The sequence below is a fragment of the Octodon degus genome, unplaced genomic scaffold, assembly GCF_000260255.1.
Source record: "Octodon degus isolate 3935 unplaced genomic scaffold, OctDeg1.0 scaffold00093, whole genome shotgun sequence".
NCBI classification, from domain to species: Eukaryota; Metazoa; Chordata; class Mammalia; order Rodentia; family Octodontidae; genus Octodon; species Octodon degus.
Genome location: NW_004524669.1, coordinates 6,192,649 through 6,208,331, shown reverse-complemented (window position 1 = coordinate 6,208,331; position 15,683 = coordinate 6,192,649).

The window sequence follows — 15,683 nt, the reverse complement described above, 5'->3', positions numbered from 1 at the left end:
ACAGATTAGACCTATGTCAAAATTGGTAACAGCCAAGTGGATCAAATAGTGCAATAGTGTTCTCCTCATGTCTTGAGGACCTTGGCACCCGGTCACAGACACGGCTAGTAGTGGGCACCTGGATGGAGCAGTGGCTGCAGACGCATCCTAGACCAGACTGATTAGAATGTGTACCCTTTCAGCCATGAAATAGTCTCCACCCAGAGATAGTATCCACTTCTTTCCTGGTTTTCTTAATATTCTCTTCATCTTGTGTTCCACATCTGTTTAACTTACACTTCATGTCCTTGGGGCTGCAGGCTATCTCACCCAACCCTTGTGAGTGAGGAACACATCTATGAATTAGAGATTTTGTATTCTTCACCCTGAAAATTTTTCAGAAAGGGCCCCTAGCTCTTCTGTAGTTGCACAATAAAAAGATCTTTAACCTCTTGTAACAAGCCCTAAATTTTAATCCAGTGCCAAATGACTAGCTCTGTGACTTTGAGGAAATCACATCGGTGCTCTGTATCTCAGTTTCTTCCACAGTAAAACAAAGGTGAGAAGTTCAAGCACAGAGGTTACTGCATGATTATATAAGAAAACATTCTGAAACCAGAATATGCTGTTTAAATATTGTTTATCATTACTACAGTGTCTCAGTACCATGTGAAAAGAGAAAATAGAAGCACCTTGCAACAATTCTGACCCAATTCTCTTTTGACTTTCATATACTGAGTTTTTTCTAAATCAAACTGTATTTCAGAAATCCTCACCAAGCTGGAACACTGGTCTTTCTCAAGCAGGTAGCCCCTAAGAGTGTAGACGCTTTAGCTGAGTAGTCTGTGTCATTCCAAGGAGGGAGCCCTGGAAGCTTCTCCAGCCTCCTTCACGTGAGGTCCTAGAGTCACGAGTGCTTGGCTTGGGAGAGCCCCACGCCTCAACTCTGACAGAGGGTTCTGGAACAGGAGCTAACACTGTGATTGAAAAGTAAGTCCTGCCTGAGCTCATGAGAATGAGACTTAAAGGGAAAACATGAAGGAACCAGGCACCCTCTCTCCTGCAAGGTGAGGGAAGGATTAGAGTGCCCGTGAGCCCTAAGGACAGTAGCTGTGGTGAACTCTATGTATTTAGAGTCAGGCTGATGGTTGTCTGGCTTTCCCAAAGAATAAACAATAATAAACTTAATCATCCCTCCACACAAGCCAATCGTCTACAGTGTCCTGCTTGTTTTCTTCCTTCCCCAGGAGTAGAGGTCAGGCCTGGTTCCATTTTGTAGATAGAAAACAGACACATCATGATCAGAGTTAGGTAGGTAGGTACCCAGTTCAGGGAAATGTTCCAGGTGTTTGCAGCTGCTATTTCATTCACAAGCACAGGTTTACCCCCATAAAGATCTCTATCCAGCCACAGTGGATGCCTATCTGGATCTTGGCAATGACTACAGTGGGAGGGAGGTGGGGTAGAACGTGGGCCCTGTCATGAGAGGGCACAAGGCAGAATGGGGCAACTCAGCAACCCTGAGGGGGATGACGCTCACGGACCTGGACGAGGTTACCACTTACATTCAGAAGCTGTGTTTTCTGGGATTTAGTTTCTCTATGATTTCTTTGCAATTAATGACACAGAATTTCCAAGTTGCAAATATTTTGCCTTGTAAAATCTAAAAGAACAAAATAAAAAAAAAAGAAAAAAGAAAAAAGAAAAGACTCTCAGGAAAGAAGTCTTTCTCCCTTTTCCCCAAATTAAGGGAGAGGGGCAGAGGGAGGGGAAGCACCTCATTCTAAGCAAGCCTGTTTACCGGCTGCCAGCCCAGACACACCCCCAACAAAATGCCATGGAGAATGATGTCGTGACTCACGGCTTGGCAAGTACCAGGATCATGCCCCAGGCTCCCAGATACCACACTGGCTCCTCCAGGTCGCTCTGGCTGGATCTCTTCCTCCTTTTCCCCAGAGGCATTCCTCATCTTGCCCTCTCCACCCAGCCCCTCCCACCCCAATGATTCTAGGTGGTGGGGTGGGGGAGGGAAGAGTTAGAAGCTGGGTTAGAATTCGGATTTGAATAAGAGTTAATTCTAGGATCAGGATTAAGGTCAGAGTTAGGGCTAGGGCTACTTTAGGATTTAGTTCACTCAGTAGGTTTTTAACTGGTAGAGACAATAGAATTCTATTAACTTAGAAAAATTAAGAGTCCTAAGGTTAGCTTCTGAGAAGTATTGGTCATATGGTAGGTCCACTTTCCTTGGGACTAGAAAAATTAGAATCTGGTTTAGAAAATAAGAAATGTCAACACTTAAAAATGTAATCAAGAATCATGTCCTAAGAAGCTAAGCAGAGGCTTTTTAGAATCAACTATATTTCTAAAGGCTGTAGATGCCAAAAGACCATTATATCCATCCCCCAGACATACTGTGCTATATTTTATGACTTTACCTTGACCTCAGTGTTAGAACTTTCTTGTACACCTGAGTCTTTCTTCAATGTCTTCTCCTAGTCTCCCTACCCTAGTCTTCTGCAAGTAATTGCTTCCCTGTCCCATCAGCTTTGGGGAAAAACTGGAGGAGTAGTCAAAGAACCAAGGCCCTGATGTTTGGGTTCCTCAGGCGCCGTCTTGGCGGAAAAGCACTATGCAAAGCATGCCGGGAATTCCCAGACTGAGACGTCTGTCAGCAAGACTCAAAAGGTTCCTCCTCAGGCAAAGGACACACAGGCACAGAGAAAGCCCTGAGCTCTATTTCTAAGGACAGGAGGAAAATTAAGCTAGGAGCACTGACTACAGAAGCAGCAGGGAAGTCTGTGGCAGGAGGTTTCCCAGGAAGTCAGGATCCTCCAGAAGATGGTGAGAATATTAGGCTGTTTTCCTAGAAACTCATTGTTAGAAGCCATATGCACATATATACCCTTGCACCCTGCACACATTCTCTCTCTCTCTCTGTCTCTCTCTCTGTCTCTCTCTCTGTCTCTCTCTCTGTCTCTCTCTCTGTCTCTCTCTCTGTCTCTGTCTCTCTCTCTCTCTCTGACCTCATTACAAAAGGGGCTAATCCAGTAAAATGGCAACCCAGTCACTACTGTGCAAACCAATCTCTCATTTCATATGGGCTGCAGTCTCTTCCTTCCTTCGTTCTCTCCTTCTGTCCCTTTGCTCACATCTGGCTTCATAAGGGCTGGAGATTCTCCTGCAGAGGGGCTAGGAGGGTACAAAGCTGGCATAAGCCCAACTTCAGACCTGCCTTCCCCATGGGCAATGGCAAAATGGTGATTAGTAGCTCTCTGCAAAGCTCAGAGGTAAGAGATTTTTTTTTTTCTTTCAAACATGTCACATCTGGCACATCTGCTTTCCTAGCATGATGCATCCCAAGGGGTATAATCAACAGTTGGGGCGGGGCTGGGATGCAGGTCTGTACTGACAGAAGCCTAAGCCAGAGACGCCAAGAGCAAAATTTAAGAACACCAACTCCCCACACTCCCCTTCTTCCTCAGAGGCTAAAGATGAGCCCTAACCTTGCACATCTTTCTGCCTTGGAGCCATGTACCCTTCTCACAGCCCAAACCTAATTTAGGGCACAGAAGACAATGAAAAATGCAATGGTACATTTTACTTTGGGAAAGTATATAATTCATGTTATTGTCCAACCTTCAACTCTGCTCCCCGGGATTAGAAAGAAACTGGGAAAAAACCACTCTCTTTCCAAGTGTCACAAGCTCAGCCGCTCAGCCAGACGCCCTGATAGTGTCTTCTCCAGGCTTTGTCCTGCCCCACTTCCTTCAGGCAGCCTCATGGCTTCTGTACCACTCTTACCCCTGCCTCTGGAAGCAGGTGGGAAGCTGCCAGCACCCACTATGGACCCTGTGTTTAGAAGGTGCTACCTAGATGCTTCCCCATAGCCCTTCGACAAAACTCCACCAACCAGCATTCTGCCTCCTCTGCCACCGGGACATTCCTCTTCCTCTGAGTCCACTTTCCCATGATTCCATCATTGAGACACCTCTTCAGCAAGGCAAAATAGCTTTCTTCTATGCAATTTCTCTCTTACTTCAAGGTCACTCTTCTCCCTACTGAAGACAGTGATGTCTTTCCTTTTTCTCTGGACCTAAATTCTTCCTCCAAACTCTCCTCCACAAACTCCTGGGAAGTTTCTGTTGATAGGCTACTCGTGTGCTCCCTCTCCGTGGTCTTGCTCTACCCCTTACACTGTCCAGATCCCTATTCTTGTCTTGTTATGTTTCTGTGTTTGTCATTGTCCAGGTGAGCATCACCTCACTCCCCTCACACTGGAGCTTCCAAGTGTGTGGGCTCTGGTTTTCCCTCCAGTGCTCTGTGTATTCAATTGCTTCCTAATTCAGTAAAGGAAGGTAGCTAAGTGTGAGAGAGGTGGAAGATCTGACACCTACTCTGCTTCCACAAAAAGACAAAACCAATGCAAGCATGCGTGCACATATGTGTGTGTGTGCACACACACACACACATACACATACACACACAGAGGCACACACCTTGTCATCCCAAAGATGACTGAGCTTGTCAGAAATAAATCATGTTTGGCTTTCAAATGCAACTGTAATTACACGGTATCTTAACTATCTATGCAAACTGTCAGAGAAAATATATTGGCAATTCAGTGAAGGAGGAGGGGGAGGCTGGAGCATCTACTGAACACCACCCTCACCTTCTCTGAAGTCATCTGGAGATAGGACAGCACAGAAGGGCAGAGGCGTGCCAGAACTAGTCCCAGCGCTTACCGAGCCTAATGGTTTTTCTGGTGAGATCTGCCATCCCAAGCTCCCAAGGCAGAGGGGACACTCCAGAGGAACTATACTCATCACTTCTCCTGTGAGGTTCTGCAAACAGTGGCAGGAAGGATTTAGGCTAGATTTTCTGGACATCCTGACCACATAGATTCTGGAAACAGGCATCTGAGAGATTCAGTCCTGCTCCTTGACAATTGTGGTCTAATGTTTCTCTCCACACAGAATTAGACTGCTTCAGAAGTGGGGAAGAGTGCTGTTTGAAATATCATATTTTAAATTTATAACATTAATTTATGAAAACAAGTCCCTGTATCTGAGAGTAGGATTACTTTACTTCTTTTTTGTGATAGTTACCATTTAGGGTGCTCCGACCCCAGCTTTTACTCTGGAGCATTCTTTCTGATCTCAGACAGATTCTTGCCTCAGCTCTCTTCACTAGGAGAACTACTCATCTTTTCCCAGGCTACCTTTCTCACACATAGTTCTACCATTGTTTTGGAGAAATCAGACTGATGGATTTCAGAAGGAGGACCCCTGAAGATGTATTAAACACAGGTTCAGTCAAAGGAAAGAAACAAAAGATGAGAAACCAGAATGACATAGGACAGAACAGGTGGAGGCCAGGAGCAATGGTGCAAGGTTTAGAATCTCAATCCTGAGGGAGGGACCAGGGTGTCTGGAGGAGGACAGAGGGAGAATGAGAGAAGTAGATACTCCTCAGGGTTCCTTTAGCCCATCCTTGCCTACATTCAGTTTTCCCACGCATCTACATAATCCCCAGCAGCCTACAAGCCACAGTAATGTGGTATCTAAAGTGAGGAAAGAATCATATATTTACCAAGAAATCGCTCGTGGACATTTCCACTTTGTACATGTTTATGGATTTAAGTGCCTTTGTGGATGAGAGAAAGGAAAGCAGTGGCAGTTAAGGTTGTCACACACAGTAGCAGAGGTCAAGGTCTCCTCCATTAGTAATGCTAGAAAATTACATGGAACTCTGGATAATTCGCTCTTGTCAGAACTTCCTGACTTAACCAACTAATGAAACCATAACAACACACCACTCCGCAAAAGCACCCTGCATTCCTCCTACAAACAAAGAATTCCTAAATGGTAAATGGTAGTCTCCATTTCTTTAGCTGGCATCTGGATGAATCCTGTTTTGTTCAACACTCCTACTGTCTCATTTGGCCCACAAATCCCTCTGTCAAAAAAATAAGATTCTCTCTGCTTTTCTTTCAAGCCCTATTTGTAAAATTATGTTCTTTGCCATTTCGTTTTTTATTTATTAGTACTTGTTTGCAATACATAATGACTATTTCCATTGTGGGTGTTTGGTACATGTACACGACACATCCTAATTCTTTTCTTTTACTCTCCTGTCCCTCCTCCCTCTCCTCCCCTCATTTTCCTTGTCTTCTTCCCATTTGCAGTAGATCAAGCCCTATTTTATTGTGTATTCTACATTATCAGTATCTCATTCCCTAGGACTTCAAGTTCAGAAGCTTATAATTACCACATAAGAGGCCATTCCATGTGCTAAAAGAGTCCAACAGTCACATGGGCAACCGAAATACAAGCCAGAAAGGGAATTGGCATCTTCCTTGGCCCTCATGGTTGGCACAGCCCTCCTACTTCCCCAAAGAGGTTATCTAGAGAAGAGACAACTGATGTTTTCTAAATTCCCAAAGATAGCAGTTCTATGCTAGCAGTTCTACAGACCATTCCCAGACTTTCTAAGTTCCTAAATATCCAGCATTCCTGGACTCCAAACACGGGCAAGCTGAGATTTCCTGACCTGTCCCCACAGAGCCATGAAATCCAGTTATAAGGCAAACAAGGCTGTGTTTGTCCCATAAAACCACCGTGTGCGAGCTAATTAAATGACATCATAAAACAGGGAGATAAATGCAGGCAGCAGGGAACCTGCCTAGGGATGGAGATGGGATCAGATGGGTGGTTGAAATAAAGATATGCCAGGAGAAGAGCTGGTGGTGAATATCCTCAACCTCAAGATTCTTCTGGAGCTTCCAACTAGCGTCAGGTGAGGGGTGAGAGGAAGCAAGATGTGAGGATGGAAAAAGCTACCCATGAATGCAAGGCCTATAGCAAGCAAAGCGGCCTTCACGAATGTGGACCTTTCCACTCCTGGCATATTCTCTCAGAAGGACTCTCACAACAGCTAAATCAATTTGTATATACCAAAAATTTGCATATACACAATAGACTTACACAAGCATATCCATAATAAGGACATTCAGGCATACACACAAGACCATTCTAAACAAGACCATTCTCCAACCCATCTTGTGACTGAGTTAGGTATCTTCTATTGAAATACAAATTTGTAAGCCATACTTTTGGAGATTTTTCTCCACCTTAGAAAAGTGTGGGGGCCTTCCCCTTAGCTCAGTTATTCAAGTGCCTACTTAAACAAAGCAGTCAGGCTCAGGTTGCTATGGTTCGATCCCCAAAACTCAAGCCAGCCAAACCTGCCCTGAAGGCATTCAGAGCCAGAAAAAAAAAAAAATCTCTCCTTATGGAAAAAAAAACCATGAAAAAAAAAAAAAGAAAAGTGTGACCTAAAATTTTGTGATATCTGAACACACAGAACATTTTAAAATGGTAAGTATCCCCTGGCAACAGAATTCATTCAGAATGTCACCAAAATCCCAGATAACTGGAGAAAATAAAATTCACATTCTTATGTGGTCACTCGGTCCAGAATGCTGCTGGTTGTAGTGAAACAGCTGCAGGCCACACCTGGTCAAGTTGTTTGTTCCAGATGAATATTCTAGGGTGCGGGGTATGAGCCCACAGAATTCCTGCAATAAACTTAAAATTTAGTCTCCTTAGGCAAAATGATAGTGGGTCTCCAAAACTCCTTTTACCTGTATAGATTTCCACTCTGATTTATCTCCCTAAGGCTTCTTCTCTTTGCTCCCCCTGGGCTCAAGTCTAACAAAATTCAGTCTCATCTCCATGTTCCTATCCAAAGATGTTAGCGTTCAAAGGAAAACCTAGACTTGGGGAGGAGGCCCAGCTCAGCAGCACAGATTCAACCAACCTGGCATTCATTCATTGATTTGCTTATTCACTGACACATTCATTCAGCAAAGAATTTTTAAGAGTTTTCAATATACTGAGTACAGTTAGGAACTGAAGATATAAGATATCCTGGCCTGATCTTGAGGAATGTGCTTCTCCTCAGGTAGGGCTATTTTCCTCAGCAAATCTAACAGGAGCCTGACAAAGTCGAACCACTAGCCTCATTTTCCCCATTCTCCAGTGAGTGGTTTTTTTTTCTGCTGAATATGCAGAAAACTATGGCTCTGAATCATGGGCAATAGAGAGGATGATCTCCCTGGACACCTCAGTTTCTTGCCTGGCTCCAACCTGGCTCCCTGGGCAGCTCTGGACAGGTCATGGGCTTAGTTTCTTTACCTGGGAAGCGGGGGAGGCACCCACTGACTAGTTCTCAACTTCACAGAGCAGCTTGGTGATTAATGGGTTAATGTCCGTGGGAGGCTTTGAGCTCTTGGGATGAAAGACACCCTAAAGCCCTAACTCTATTGGAAACTCTGCCCAGCCAACAAGATACCCTGAAACCAGAAAGGGGGCCTTTGATCATATATTAAGGGTTGTCTCTGGAAAAATGAACTAGAGGGAATGAGTTAAAACAGCAGCAGTAACTAAGGTAGTCTGGAAGAAAGGACTTTCTGGCTCCTGGGTGGCGTCTCTTCCCCTGGAGTTGTTTACAGATTGTTCACCTGACCATAGGTGGCTGGATCATCCTAGGAGCCTCTTTTGAACCCCCTATAGTCAACTGCATGTGAGATGCTCCCCAGAAAATATTAATCCTTAAGCAGTTCCCTCAAAAACAGCACGAATCAAGTCACCTCCCGACTGCACAGCTTGGCAATAATCATAAAGGACATCCCTTTAAATATTTACCAAAAGCCTTTTTAAAAAGTGTTTAGCAAATGTGTTGAAATATTTTAATATAATTTGCCTCAAATCTATTGAGTATACATTACCAAGACAAAGTGTGTAGATATTAAGATTAAAAGCCGGAGTTATACAGTCAAGCTTAGATTCAAAACTGGCTCTGCCATTTATCTTTACATGCCGTAGAGGAAGTTGTTTAAACTTAAACACTTTGGAATAAGGATTTTTTTTTTTGTTGTTCCTCGAATGGCTTCAGGGCACTTTTGGCCAGCGGGGAGAGTTGTGAGGTTCGAACTCCAGCAAGCTGAGGCTGAGAGCTTTGTGGAAGCAGCCACTTAAAGGCCTGAGCTAGGGCCACGCCCCCAAATGGAATAAGGATTTTTTTTTTTTAAACTTAAACACTTTGGATCTCATTTTGCTCATCTGAAAAATTGAGAATAATAATAATAATGCCAACATCAAATAATATTACAAAGATCACACAGGAAAATTCTGAAACTAGGAGTTGTCAAGGATGGTATAATAGGAATGCTGAGATACACTTCAGAGTGAAAGGTGGTACAACTATTTGGGAAGATAATCTGGTATACTTGAGTAAATGTGAATGTTCACAGGTCCCATAACATAAGGATTCCACTACTAGGTATATATCCTATAGAAAACGGGCACTAAAATGCATGTTGAATAATGTTCAGAGACACCAGGTATGGTGTCATAAACCTGGTCACACCAGCACTGTGGGAAGTTGAAGCAGGAGGATCACAAGTTTGAGTGTAGTTTGAGTGATTGAGACCTTGTCTTAATTTTTTTTTTTTTTTTTTTTTTTTTGCGGAACCGGGATCGAACTCAGGCCCTTGCGCTTATTCCATTGAGCCATCTCCCTGGCCCCTAAAATTTTACAAAGGGTTGAGGATGTAGCTGAAGGCAAAGGCCCTGGATTCAATCCCTACTCCACAGACACACAAAATGTTCACAGCAGTGTTATTTTTTAATTGATAAAAGCTAGAAAGGAGGCAGGCATCCCTACCCAGCAGAATGTGTAGCTTATGGTGCATTCATATAATGAAATGCATGCAGCAATGAAAATAAACAAGTCACCGCTACATGCAATGACATGGGTGACCCATATAAAATGTTGAGCAAAAAATGCAAAACAAGAATATACACAGTTTGAATGCATTTATATAAAATTTGAAACCAACCAGAAGTACGTTGTTTAAGGTAACAAAACCATGATGAAAAATTAGAAAAATTATTATTATAAAATGCTAGATAGGTACCTTTGGGAAAGGGAAGGGGTTGTGATTTACAATTTTTTTTTTTTACTTGGGTGGTACCAGGGATTGAACTCAGAACCTTGTGCTTGCCAGACAAGAGCTTATTCTACTGAGCTATCTCCCTGGCTCCTGGGATTGTGATTAAAAAGGGACATGTAGAGTATTTTGGGGTGCTACAAAATTGTGGGAGTTTTTTAATTAAATTAAATTAAAATGCTAGTTACATGAATGCTTCATTACAATGCACATATATTCTTTGTGTACTCCTATGAATGTGTCATACTGCACATCACAATCTAATCACACACACACACACACACACACACACACACTTTTTTAATATCGGGCATTGAACTCAGGACCTTGTGCTTGTCAGGCAGGCGCCTATGCCACTGAGCTATCTCCCCAGCATAAACAAAATATTTAATTAGGTTACAAATGTAATGTAGCCAACTGTCTCAGTATATGCTAAGCTCTCAATAAGTGCTACCCATTATTTCTCCATCACTAGTTCAGAGATTCTCTGTACCATTGTTTCCTTCCATTAATGCTGGCAGGCATGTGGATATGTGTTTCACATTCCTAATAAACACTTACTGACTACATACTGTGTACATGTACTAGGAGGCGATGAACCAGACAGCAACCACACTAAAGGGAACTCACTAGAGATCTCACTCATTTAAGACATCTTTTGCATCTCCTCAGACTCAGGGAACCAACCCAACCATCGAAGTCTCTGTCCACATTCCTAGGTTAGATTGTCACTTCTCAAAATCACAAACAGGGATTTTACCACAAGAAAACCCTCACCTCCAACCCACCCACCCCAGTCCTTAGCAGTTGCATGGCTGCCCCAGACCATAGGTAGATATCACCAGTATTTATCCAGCTGCACACACACACACACACACACACACACACACACACACACACACACCATGCAACCCCCTCACACCCACCACACTCTCAATCACAGCAAAGAAAAAAAAAAAGATTATGGTGAAGAACCCTCCAATATCTGCACTACCCCCTGCTCATCCCGCCCTAGCCCACCACCTCAGCTTAAGGGCACAAAATACATTATGACCCTGGGCCTTCGTTTACATGTAACAAACAGAGGTCAATTTATTTCTAAATCACTTTTTTTACGGCTCTATTGAACTATTTGCCACATTATTTATACGTTAATGGGCCAGGCCCCTCTGGGAAGCTCCCCATCTAATAAATAACGTGCCAAATCATTAAGCAAGGTGATAAAATCAAAGCCATTTAAAAATACATCAACCTGCGTTCCCTTCCAGTGAAATAAGCTCCAGGGGAGCAGAGAAGAGAAGGAAGAATAAACACCTTCTATTACTGAGTTTGGTCAGGTGCAGTGGTTTTTTTTTTCTCCCTTGGGCTTAAGATAAAAATCAGAGCTGGGAGATCTAGATAATCTGGCTACTTACCCACATCCCCAGCAGCTGGGAGAGAGGAAGTGGGTAGACATTAAAAAAGGTCTGGTTGAAAGCAAGCTTCAGGCAAGAAGAAGCAGAGGCATCAGACCGCACCTCCCACCCAGCACTGGGGGGTAACAAGAGCTTAGCTGGGCGAATGAAGTTATCTGCTAGTGGAGAATCTGAGGGTTGAAGAGAAAGTCCCCCAAAGCCTTTGCCTTTGTACCTGTATTTCACCCCCAAAATTCTCTCTTATGAATCTCAGTATTTATGATTAATCTGAATCACAAGATGAACATTAGTAATAATGATGACTGTCTCTTCCCCCACTCCCGTCCCTCATCCTACATGGCTCACCAGGTCCTTCCTTCTACTCAACCCACTCATGAACCGATGCAAATCCAGTGCTGCAGTGGTGAGAAATGTTGGCTGGAAGACATGCCTTTAGGGTGTAAGGAATACTTTCCAAGTGACTTAGAAAAAAAAAAAGGAATGAAACCATATCAGTCTGTCCTTATCTTGAGGCCCTGTGGGTTGATCCCAGCCTTTGGCACTGTAAGAAATGGTCCTTATAAATTATCCTTGGTTATGAGAAAAGCAAGATCCAGTCCTGAGACTCTGGCCCAGACTGAAAACCAAGCAGAAATACAAGTGAGAAGCGTAAACTGAGGCTTTAAACATGGAGGGTGTGAAGAGCAAAGAAAGCATCTGTTGGATTAGAAGAGATTAAATAAATATGTAAAATCATAAATAAACAAAACATTGTTTAATTTAGTCCTCACAAGAACCCTGAAATGTAATTTACAGGTTCAGAAAACTAAAAGATTTAATTGAGGTCATATAAGATATAAATAGAGGTCCAGGGCTGGAACCCTGGTCTGTTTGTTGACAAAAGGCTACACTCTTTGCATTAAATCATTATGTCAAACAGCAGAGAGGGGCTTTAGGTAAGTTTTAAATGAAGAGACACAAATGGATAAACAAAAGGAATAGAGGAAGTAGGGTGCCAAATAAGATTCAAAATGTCCATGGCCAAATACTACATGAGACACACTAAAAATTATTCATTGTTTATCTCTATGTTGAGTTTAACTGGCCTCCTCTATTTTTCTTTGCTAAGTCTGTCAACTTTTGAAGCAAGCAACTCTTCAAGTTAAAGCAAGTGGCCTGAGGTGAAAGCAATGAAGAGAAAAAAGCAAGCATTTGCAGGGAAGATGAGGGACGTTTGCTTAGTTGCTACAGATAGTTCCAAACTAAGAAATCAAGAGTAGGACAATGAGGCTGGTCACAGGCAGTTGCTTGGAAGGCCTTAAGGAATGGAAAGCTTAGACTTGATGATGGGAGATAGAAAGGGTTTGGCTCTAAGTTATAAATTTAAAAGGAAAGAAAAAGTAGCCCTGAGGTCCCATAGGACTCACAGATTTTAAAAATACTTTAGTGTATACGAACAAAGTACCCATGTAGCCCCGTGTGGTAGGCAAAATGGGTGTCATCTGCTCCTGTCATCTGTTCCCTCTCAGACTACCTGCTGGCATCCACCCTCCTCCTTCCAAACAGCAGGGTCCTGAACTGCTCCCCAGTACACTCCTCAATCTGTCATTACAAGGTCATCGGTGACATGTACAGCATCTTCTTACTATTTTTCATTCCCCCTCGCCCACTGGCATTTAATACCCTCAGCAACCTATTCTATTTGTAGGGGTGACATTTCTTGTTCTCCTCCCACCTCTTGAGCAACTTGTTTCTAATTTTTTTCGTCCTTCTTCTCTGGCTCTTTCATCCTGTTTTAAAGAAGTCACAGTTGCTAAGTTTTCATGTTTGGATACTTTCATTCATTCTGCTTTCAGTGCTTGAGTATGTGTACATGATCTCTAATTCTGCATCTCTTATTGGTTTTCTGGGTGCTGGATTAGAATTCTAAAATGCCTCTCGGACATTGCCACTTACTATCCCCATTCTAACTCATCCTCTTCCTACCTCCAGGGCAAGGCATCTTTTTCACTTGATCACCCCCATTACTTCCAGGATAGTCCAACTTTAGTCAGGCCTGTCCTTGGTCACATAGTTACAGCAAAATTGGATCCAGACCAGGGGTTGGCAGGCTTTTTCTCTTAAGGACCAGACAGTAAACATTTCAGACTCTGCAAGTTGCATATGATCCATGCCTCAAGTTCTTCTTTGTTTTTCAATAGAATTCTAAAAATGTTAAAGACAATTTTCAAGTTAGAAGGTTGTGCAAAACCAAGCTTGAGTTATAACTTGCCAACCCCCCACCTATGAAAAGGCTTCTGACTACCAATTTTATTCTCTTTTTTGTGCTTGATGATGTTAAAATTTTGTATTTTACTTGCACATTCTTCTCTGAAGCCCCATAGGACTTCCACACCCGCATCCGCACCCTCGTGGTAGGGATGACACCCAGAGCTTCACACATGCTCCTCTACCACAGGTCATACACTCTACCACTAAACTACAACTCCTTGTTCCCACCCACCTAGCGGAGGGCTTTATTTGTGTTTCTTCTGGGACAAACACCAGTTTGTAACTGATTATTCTACTAAGCTATTCCTTTTTTTTTTTTTTCTGCCTTGATACAGAAAAAATTTTTTTCTGCCCAATTTTTATTAGTTTACAAGGGCTGCTGCAACCAGACACCACAAATTAGGTGTTTTTTTTTTTTTTTTTTTTTATTGTGTCTCAGTTCTAGAGGCCAGTCAGGAAGAGTGGTCCCATCTGGGGGCGGAAGAAGGATCTGCTTTGTGGTCGTCCCCAGCTTCTGGTGCTCTGCTGGCAGCTGTGGTGCTCCTTGGACTGTGGGTGTATTGTCCTCATCTTTACCTTGATCTTCACATGTGCGTCTCATTGCTTGAAGACAGCAATTATCTCTCATTTTACTGTCTAGCACCTAGCCCAAAGTATTACGTATATAGATACTTTAAAATGCTTTTGAGTGAGTTTAATACCTAATTCTAGCTGCAGCCCTCCCCCCCCCATCATAGAAGGCAGGCTGAGCCCTGGACAGCTACAGAACCTTGGTAAACTCTACCATACCCCTCAACCACCATTGTAGACTTGCAGAGTTTCATCCCCCGTCATAGTGGGAGGCTTACTGGTCAGAGCCCTGCCATCCCCCCTCACCATTGCAGAAACCATGCTGAACTTTGGACAGCAGGAGCTGTGGTGAGTCTACCATATACCCCACTGTTACAGGGCCTTGCTGACCCTTACCTTCCCCTCTGCCCACCATCACTGCTGAATAAAGCTCCTGGTGAACATTTTTTTGGCGGTACCAGGGACTGAACTCAGGACCTTGCACTTGCCAGACAGGCACTTATACCACTGAGCTATATCCCTGGCCCTTCTGGTGAACACTGAAAGCTTGCTTCAAAAATATAAAAATGAAGGAGCAAAAGGCAATCTCAGACCTCCATCCCACCCTAGAACAAGTTCAGGAGACAAGGACATAGAAGAACCTGAAAGTCACACCTAAAATTTCTGAAATGATAGCAACTGAGTAAAGAAACAACTCTATCAGGCTACAGAAGATATCAGATTAGAAATAATCTCTCAGGTAAAGAAAGAAATGACAGCAATCATGGAAGAATTTCTCAGCACACCTAAAGAAGACATAGATTAAAAAATAGAGGAGAATAGAAAAATGATGGAAAAATTGGATGAACAATACAGAAAAGCAATAAAATGCATGAAACAGATATCCAGGAAATTGAGAATTCCATTGAAAGATGGCAAAACCACTTGAACAAAATTGAAGATAGACTTTCAGACCTTGAAGACAGCACTGCAGCTAGTGATCATAAAAGGAAAGATCTCTCAAAAAGAACAAGGAACCAGGAAATAACAATTCAACAGCTGCAAGATGAGGCAAAGACAAACAACATAAGATTGATAGGTGTCAATGAAACAGCTGAAGTCAACACGAATGACATAAAAAGACTACTTACAGAAGTAGTAGCAGAAAATTTCTCAAACATTGGAAAAGAATCTGATAAACAGTTCAGTGAAGCACAAAGAACTCCAATTAGCCATAATCAAAATAAATCTACACTCAGACACATAACAATCATGATTCTGGAAATTCAGCAAAATGACAATATTAAAATCTGTTAGAAGCTGAGCAAGGTAGTGCAGGCCTATAACCCCAGCACTCAGGAGGGTGAGACAGGCGGATTGTTGCTAGTTCAAGACCAGATAGGCTATGAAGTGAGCTCAAGACTGGAACTGTACAGGGAGACCCTGTTTCAAAAAGACAAAAAAAAAAAAAAAAAAGC